The sequence below is a fragment of the Dermacentor albipictus genome, unplaced genomic scaffold, assembly GCF_038994185.2.
Source record: "Dermacentor albipictus isolate Rhodes 1998 colony unplaced genomic scaffold, USDA_Dalb.pri_finalv2 scaffold_16, whole genome shotgun sequence".
In the NCBI taxonomy this organism is placed as follows: domain Eukaryota; kingdom Metazoa; phylum Arthropoda; class Arachnida; order Ixodida; family Ixodidae; genus Dermacentor; species Dermacentor albipictus.
Genome location: NW_027225570.1, coordinates 7,855,045 through 7,864,274, shown reverse-complemented (window position 1 = coordinate 7,864,274; position 9,230 = coordinate 7,855,045). Strand labels below are relative to the sequence as shown.

The 9,230-nt window shown below is 46.4% G+C and overlaps 1 long non-coding RNA gene across 1 annotated transcript; it reads right to left on the bottom strand.

The window, feature by feature from the left end:
* Window positions 1-5,501: 5,501 nt before the first annotated feature.
* On the bottom strand, window positions 5,502-8,993 carry LOC135901711 (uncharacterized). The gene is made up of 2 exons (XR_010564233.1): window positions 8,375-8,993; window positions 5,502-6,140 (listed from the first exon to the last, which is right to left on the bottom strand). It is a non-coding gene; the product is annotated as an uncharacterized lncRNA (long non-coding RNA).
* Between the last annotated feature and the right edge of the window lie 237 nt (window positions 8,994-9,230).

Here is a 9,230-nt window from a genome sequence, read left to right as displayed (position 1 = left end):
TACAAAATTAGCTGCAACACGAGATCACTGAGAAGAAAAATCGGCATAATGCAGGGCCAGATTCATGCAGTGAAGGATAACCAGAGTAGTGTCATCAATTTTTCGATGACATAGTAAGAGCAGCAGAAGAATAATATATTAACCTGCACAGTACCCAGAGCAGCACGCAACGTTCATTGCAGGTAATGATTCAAACCATGCAGAGGCTCCTTCAATAACTTTCGATGAAGTTAGAAAAGTATTGCAAGACATGTCCCCTAATGGAAGGTGAAGATTGAATAACAGTCGATTTATTCAACAATAGTGGAAATAAAAAGTTTGAAAAGCTTGAGGCCTATATACGCAATGCCTCACAGCTTCTAGTATATATACCACAGAGCTCGAAGAATGCTGATATCATACTAAGCGGAAGACTTTACATAATTGATGTATCATAGGCCCATTAGCTAGTCTTCAGTTTTGAGTAAAATATTTACAAAGGTAATATCCAATAGAATCGTGGCAACACTTTAATTCAATCAACTAAGAGAGCAGGCTTGCATCCGCAAGGGGCATTCTACAATGAATCACATCTCTGTCATTAATCAGGTCACTGAAAAATCTACGGAGCACAATTCGTCTCTCTATATGGTTGCCATAGATTAACACAAGGCATTACATATACTGGAGATACCAGCAGTCATGGAGGCATTGCAGTTTGTTTAGCATATTAACGAATCTTCACAGCGTACACGTCGCTTCGACATGGTGAGTTTCTATGGTTTTGTGACGTCGTGCGACACGAAGGATAACTAGGCGTGCTCCAAAATACTAGCGTTTCTGCATGCACACTTTGGCCATATCTTGCCATTGCGCCATCCAAACATCGTCATCATCTCCAGAAGATGCTTGCAATGTTTGCTGCATAAGCCGGTCCGAGTGAAACGGACCGGCTTATGCAGCAATCAATCTACATACGCAGGGGATTTCTCTTCAGCCTCATTTCCTGCTTGATTGAGGTTTGATGTCTGTAACCACGGTGGCGGTGCTCCTCAGCAGTCCAGCGTGCAGTGCGAAATAATTTACACATATTAAAAAGAGAATACATTCCTAATTGTGAATAAAGGTGTAGCTGGCACCCTTGCGCTCAGAAAAGGAGCGAGTTAAACTCCATTGCACTTTTACTCAGTATTGAGGGTGTAATTTATTTTACGATAAATACGAAGCTGCACTGTGGAGGCACCTCAGGCCACCGAAGCGGGATGGCTAATAGCTGCCAGGGTGGTGTTTACTTGGCTGAGCAGCATTTTCACGTGTCAAGCCACTCCATAAAGATGCCCCCGTGTATTTATTGAATACTCTCTGAGGAGACTAAAACGAAATGTCTCCGAGTCAGGACGCTATTTCTTCAGCTCAGCAGTTTTCTCCTTATTTATGCGTACATACTTGGAGAGCCGGCATGGTTCGCGGCGCGGATGCAATTTGACGTCCCCGTGCCTTTGCCGGGAATGGCGATTTCAGCGGCGGCTGCATCTAAGAAGAGTACCGGCCTCCAGAGTGACACCGACGGTGATGACACCAGCTTCTACTCGCTCAACAGTAAGGACTTCTCACATGTCGCCTTCGAGCTTGTGTGGAGCAGCAAGGTGAAGCGAAGGCACACCACCGATGCTTCCATGTCTTCGAGCACGCCAACGGAATGACCAAGTCTGAATACCACAGTCAGTACGATTCTATTTGTACCAGAACTCGCTACCAACACGCTGAGGCGTCTCAACAGACAGTCTGTATCGGTGCAACTTGAAGCGGTGGCGCCAAATCAGGTAACAAATGTTAAAGTAAACACTGGAAAAAATGTGTTGGCTTTCGACGTCACACATGAGACTGCGCTGAGAAATTCGACTAAAGTTACAGAACTAGGTGGCGTTAAGCTCCGCTCGTTCCCTCTCCCAGAACAGTGGTTCCACTACTGGTGTCATCTACGACGTGGACGTCTCCATCTTCAGCGCTGAATTGCCGATTCTAGTGAAGCCTGCAGTTAATGGCGTCGCTATAGTACACGTGTATCGCCTCGGCACATCCCGCTGCGTGAAAATTATTCTCAAGGGTGAGACTCTCCCTTCGCTTGTCAAGGTTGGCCACATCAGACACCCTGTGCGACCATTCATCCCAAGGTCACTGCAATGCCGAAATTGTATAAGGCTGGGTCACGTGAGCGCCGTGTGCGACAACACGAGAGTTTGCTCACGCTGCAGCAAGCCATGATTCTCAAATGCACCAATTGCATTGGGTCCCATGATGTTTCCATGAAGGACTGCCCAAAATGAAGAAGGAAGATGCGATCTTGAAGCAGATGGCGAGAGGCCATTCGTCTCGTCCAGACGCTGTTGCGGCGTTAGAAAGTGACGCTCGCGACGCCGTCGGACTTCAAAGCATGGTGATACCTCTGTCAAGAGCACGCCCCATCCGACAACACCTCCTGCTCGGCCCCTAGGCCTGGCGCTATTTAATCTAAATCTGACAAGGTCATGGCGGAGAACAATACAACTTGGTCCACACTACTAAAGCTGCAGCCAAAGAGAGAACAACAGCGGAGGTCACAACGGAAGCCACAGCCGATGCCACAGCCGATGTCACAGTTTGTAGCACAGCCGATGCCACTGCCGGAGCCGGAGCCACGTCAAGTGATACAGATGCGCACGGCTGTGTAGCGCACAGCGTGGGTGCCTGAAGAATTGCGCGAAGAATACCGGCAAGTGGTTATGGTGCTCGGGTCTCCTGATGAATACTTTTCGAATGCTCTTAACTAACCTGCACACTCCGTTAGCACGAAGTGCAATGCATGTGTTGGGTGCTCTCAATTCACTACTTGCAACTCTCGAGTAAGCATCATGGCTCATCCGCATCATTCTATTCGCACTGACGTCAGAACGGCCTACGCTTAGCTTACCAATATACTGCCACGCACTGCAACGTTCTGCGACAACCCACCGGCTCCTTGACCTTCACTGGCGCTTTCAACGTGGATCACCAGCTATGAAGCATCAATATTGACGGCAGCCTAACGTATTGGCGGACACCTGCTTGGACTTGACTGATTTCCAGACGGTTTGCTGCGTGCACAGACAGCATTCCCTCTATCCCGCTTTCCTCTTTCTGTTCCCCCTTTCCCTTCTCCCGTTGTAGGGTAGTGGTCCGGACGCTCGTCTGGTTGACCTCCATGCCTTTCCTCCCTTTGCTATCTCTCGATCCCTCCTCTTTCTCTCTCTCTGAGGAGCTTCATGGCCACGCTAGAATCGTTCATACCCTTTCTATGCTTCACCTTTCGGACTAAACTGCAACAAAGTATTTGGACAACTGTCTTGTCATGCGCAGCTTTGGCTTAATGATTCTTGTAAAAAACAATTTCCAATTGTCTCAAAATATAAGACTGAATTTCCTTTTAACGGAATGGAAAAATTTGTGTCTTGGTTAAGCTTGCCATTAGATGAGACCACCCTCGAAAATTGAAAATTACTTGGATTGCACATATCGTGCAAGCGCCGATTTGCTATGCTGTAACGTATGCCGATTTGCTTTGTGCTGTAACGTTCCTGCAAGGGTGTTCCCGAAGTCGAAGGGTTTACATGCCAGAACGATGATTTCATTATCAGCCACGGCATACTTCCAGCACAATTTCCACCACCATTGCTTTTTAGTGTGCAGTTCAATCGACGTACTACACAAGCCTTTCATTCCGCCTTCTTCTCGATGCGGTCGCCTTGGTCAAGATAGCACCCGAGTAATCGACCTCCGAAACACCACAGTTGCTGAACTGCTGCAGTGCCTGAAGAAGGTGTGGTAATAACCGATGGGCACGACGTAATGTAGTGACGCTGCACCGCAGAACGAGTGCGTTGACCGCGTTTGTCGCCGGGGCAGGGATGCGATCCCGCGGCCACCATGCTTAGCAGCACTACGCCCTAGTCATTAAGCAACGATGCAGGGGGAACGTTTCTGCTGAGCTGCAGTGTGTATGCACCGGACTGAGCAGAATGGAGAGTTAAGCATCAGGCTAAAACATTTCAAACAAGAGAAATGTTCCCAGGAAGTTAGACGCACGAGGCGATGTAGTGCAGTCGATCAAGTAGTGTGGCTTCAGGAAACCTTTCGGCAAGGAGATTTTCTTTAGACCTCTCAGTAACTTACAAAGACAATCCTTCTTGTGGAAACGTTCGCTCAATTGGCATTCCTCGTTCGACTACACTTCACTTGTACGTTTCATTATGCATTATTTAAAGTGGCGCTTACGAGATACAAACGTTTCCCGCAGATCTCATCTCGTTCACCGTCGAGGTTGTTACGTCTCAAGACGCCAAAGGAAATTCCTTCGCTCTTTCCCGAAAGGCATTTACCAGAACTGGGAGAGTTAAATTTGGAAGAAAGAGCTGTTGGACAACACAAAGGGGAGTGGCTTGCTATATTTTAGGCTCGAGCTGGTTGCCTAGGAACAAAAACATACCGGAGCAAGTATTGGCAACAATATGAGGGATGGTAATGCTGCAGCATAATTTCAGAAACCCCTCGGCACCTCCTAATAATGTGCGAAAGGATTCACCCAGTGAGACCCGGAGATGACATACACCTTCCAAAAGCGCTTGAATTTAAAGTGGCTGGAAGCGTCAACCACTCAGCAATCGCGATAAGCACGGGACGTTAAGAGTATTGGTGTAAGAAAAGCAGGAAAAAAATGATACGACCTGATTCGTTGCACGTCTACGTAGCGATACATGGCAGAGAGAGAATCTTTCAGAAAAAAAAAGTGTTTTCGAGGTTTACACAGAAACATTGGAATTAAAGCACCTACAGTACACCTGACCAGATAAAACAAGCTAGGTGGCTGTCTCCACGCCGTATTATAGAGGATGTCAATACCTCATCATCGTTAAAGTCTGTCATAAACACGAAGCAAAGTTATAATACGTCATTAATAACATGTACCGGCCAAGCTGACTGGTAAAGCTGGTGTGACTGGTAAAGCGAAGAACGGGTGCATTCTTCTAAAAACCAACCATAGAGCTCAAGATAACCACAGTAAGAATCTTATTCGCAGGCATTTTTCAGGGGATTGCACTAAAGCATCATCATTAAAGTCCAATTATTAGGCGCAGCAATAATTACATTAACCAGCTAAGCCGACTGGTGCAGCTGTATTTCCGCTATCATCATCACGTTTTTCCGAACACAGTCTTGATCTGCCTCAATTGAACAAAGTTGTACCAATTTTAACAGTTTCATTCCTGCAGTGAAGGGCACTAAAACTATTGCGAACCTCACCAGCAACACTAGAGAATATTAGGGTGGCACTTCCCTCAACTTCACTATTAGGAACTACTGTAAATATCCTCACTAATATTTCACCAAAGAAGGATATCTCGATATCTTATTCAATGCAGGACGCATGCAAATTTATTTTAACCATGGCTAGAGGATTGCGACGAACGGGTGCGTTCTTCGAAGAAAGCCAGACAGCTGACGCAAAGTATTGCTCGAGATAACAACTGTAAGAACTTTACTCGCAGGCATTTGTCAACCGTAGTCAGAAGGAATAAGATTAGCCCAATTTTGTTTGTCAAGAAGTTCGCGCCCAGCTAAAATAGTTGAGGCCCAGACGGCAAGTTCGTCTACCAAGGCACACGACACGTCTTGGCGCCAGGGTGACATCCAGGGAAGTCACTCCTTCCGGGCGAACTTCCGGCTGCACCGATGCCGATGCCACCATCACGTGGGACGGTGCTCCATGTCGTGCTCGTGCAATTTCGTGGCGCGTGCAGCCGTGTTAAGGAGACCCTTCGACGGCTTCTCAGGGCTGTGAACCGACGTGGTATGCATACATGTGCTGCCTTCGGCTGTCTTTGGTATGAAATTTTTCGCCGCACACGCTGCACTCAACGGACGGTTCGCGGTGGATACCTAAATGTCTCGCGAGCTTCGAAGCCGACACAAACAGTTTACCACACTCCGAGCAGTTGTGGTTTTTCCCACGCGAGTGGTCAGCGGTGTGCTTTTGAAAGGCCTCCATGTCGGTGAAACCGAACCCACACACGTGGCACTCTTGGATTCTGTTGGCAGCCTGGTTCTCTCGCAGCTGCCACGCTGCTTGTCTGGTTTCTCCGGGGACTCTGTAGAGAACAAATCGGGAGAGCACTTCATTAGTTTAACTTTTCTGTAATGAGCCCTAATTTCGGATGGAAGAGCTGGTGGCAGGAAAAACCTACTCTCGAATGCTACCACCTTTGCAACGTACACTTTCTTTTTTTTGGCAACGGACGCGTCCGCCACCAAGGTCTGTCAAGGTCTCCAAGGTCTTTTCGACAATTCATTTTCTTGCTTTGAAGGTGCTACAGCTTGAAACCTTTGAAAACAGTCTTGTCAGAGCTCTATGAAATAGCCTTGTCACCATATTTACTAGGATTTAGGTGTTTAGCATTTTCATTCCGCGCAACAAACACACGCTGAGAAATAGAGTGTCATATACCTCTTTAGTGCAGATATCATCGATGGCAATCATACGTCCTCATCGAATCATAAATTTAGCCTTTGCTTCTTTCACAAATGTAGCTAAACCAAAAGCGTAACATGGGGCTGCAGATGTGTGGATGCTGCCCCTATAAGCATTCCGCAGCAATTGAACAAGCCACCGCCTATGACTTTACCTCTGACTTCGGCACTCATTAAAACTGCACAGGCATTCTGCTTGCAAAGCTTAAAGACAAAAACTTGGCTTGTGTTCATATACAGGGGGAAATCTTTCGCCCACTGCGCAGTCATTGACAGACACCCAAGCTATGCTAGAAATAATCTGAAACACTTTTGCCGCATGCTCAGAGGAAGACCGTTAAAAACTGCAACAATCACAAACTGCTATTCTAAAGATTTCTAAGGCTGCAATGTACCGTCTTTCTTTTTGAAATCACATAATGAAAAAAACACTTATGCCACATAGCATAGATTGCCTCTAGGAGTAACCGAGCTTCATGAATCAAACATTATTTGCACGAAAAATAAAAATGTGTATATGACTTATTAAGAAAAACTTCTAATTACCTTAAATTATTTGACGGCACTTGTTGCAATCCACGAACTCTATCCGGTGAGTTATGAAGGCGTATCTACTTCAAGCGAATTTTCAAGCTTTCACCAGGTCAGAGACAGATTTGAGAAATTGGCGATGAAATAGGTTTTCGTCCCAGTTACGTTTGTGATTCACTGAGTAACAATCTTCGCTAGAAAAGTAAATGGAACAGCAGTGCATTTCTACCGCATGTTTCACGCTCCATACCTAGAATGCACTGCAATGTGTGATGTTTCATCACATAATATAACGACCGTCTTGCCGCTTTATGTAAATTAATAACCTCGAACTGAGAGCGCTTTCTTAAGTACCGATAAATTTATGTATAACGTTGCATCCAGAACAGCGTAAGCAAATTTTTATGAGCACGAACATTTTGTCGGCTGACGTGGGTGCCCATGCATGAGGTGGAAAATAAGGACTGAGCAAAAATGCGAAAATGCATAGAGCACCAGGGAGTTTCTTTAAGGCTACAGGAAAGTAACCTTTCACGACGGTGCTCTAAAACCTCTTCTGCAAAGTTTCTAGCAGAACAACCATTATGCACCTCCTTGACAAAATCAGCAGGACACGAACACACCAACAATACGACACGTAAATTACATTCTAACCGAAATTGGCCAACTTTACAGCACTCCTTTCCCGCGATCAGACAAATGTAATATCGCTCGCCGTGGAGGCCTATTGAATTTGGCGCTGTGCAGCTGGGGGGTGCTGATTCAAACCCGTGTTCTGTGGGGTTCACGTTAAGAACCTCTTGTGGTCACAGGTGATCCGGAATCCGCCATAACGACGTGCCTGATAATCACACCGTGCTTTCGGCAAGTAAACGCGAAGAATATAACTGAACTTCACGTTTATTATTGCCCTACCCGCAGCACTGACCCACCATAATTTGCAATAGATTGACCGGCTAAATGAATACAGCCTTAAGGTGTAGAAAGCTTCGTTTTATTAAAGGAACAAGACACTCTAGAGCCTGCGCTTTATGTGCAGATGATAATAGGTAGGGCGTGTTCGTTGATTGAGTAATTATTAGGCTCTAGAGTCGGTATACCGGCCCATGTGCTTTGGCTACGTCCAAGCCAATTTCCCATTGCAAATGTCTCTTGTGCGAGCCTTAGTCGCCAAGACAGCAGCAGCAGCAACCACTATAAGCAAAGAGCAAAAAAGATCGTCTAGAAATGTTCACCGGAAAAGAACGTAAATGTTTGTCAAGCTGCATGTAACAGCGTGTCTGGGTTTGACATTATTCAAAGTAAATATTCAATGGAAGCTCACCCGCTTTTGTCCAGATCAGCGGCTGCACTACTTGTACCCTCGGCGATGTTGCAGCTGCCGCCCGACATCGTCAAGTAGGGTCGAGCTGTTTCTTTCCCGGCCATAGTGGCCCGTCCTGTACGGACAGTGGAGCGGGTGGCTTCCTAGGGCACGGTAATGCAGGTGCGGTCCAATTTCACGCTGTCTACGAGGGTGTGCCAATGCGAATTCCTGCACCTTCTGCCCAAACTAGCACCTGGAGTCGAGACATAGCACTGCACATGCGCGTCCTTTCTACGTCTCGCTCTTAACTATACAAGTCTCTTGCTTTATCAGCAGGTGATAAAAGGCAGTTTGGCACGTGGTCGCACATCCCGTCATATCTATATCACGACTTGTAACCCACATTTCATAGTGCTCGAGCGTAGCATGCAGTGGAGGCTTGTCACTTTTACCAAAACAACACGCAACTGATGAAAGAATAAGAGTCCTGCTGGGCTAGTTATACTTTTTGTCGCGTAATAAATACATAAATTCAACGCACAGGTTCGGAGGAAAGTGAAACGAAGCGCTACGAAAGCGGTTAATATAACTATATAACTATCCGCGATCCAGCAAGCCGTAGTGGACGGCTCCGCAAATTTCGACCTCCTGTCGTACTTTTTAACGTTCACCTAAATCTAAGTAGATGGGTCATTTCGCCCCCAATGAACTGCAACCACCGTGGTTCGAATTCCGTCCCGCGACCTCGTGCAGCAACCACGGCGGGTAACATTTATGCTTGTCCACCACAAAGGTTGCAGCCTTATTCTTTAGCAAATTCTTTGTTTATTCACCACACCATGCACTCACAAGCTATGCCGAAACACAAACTCCG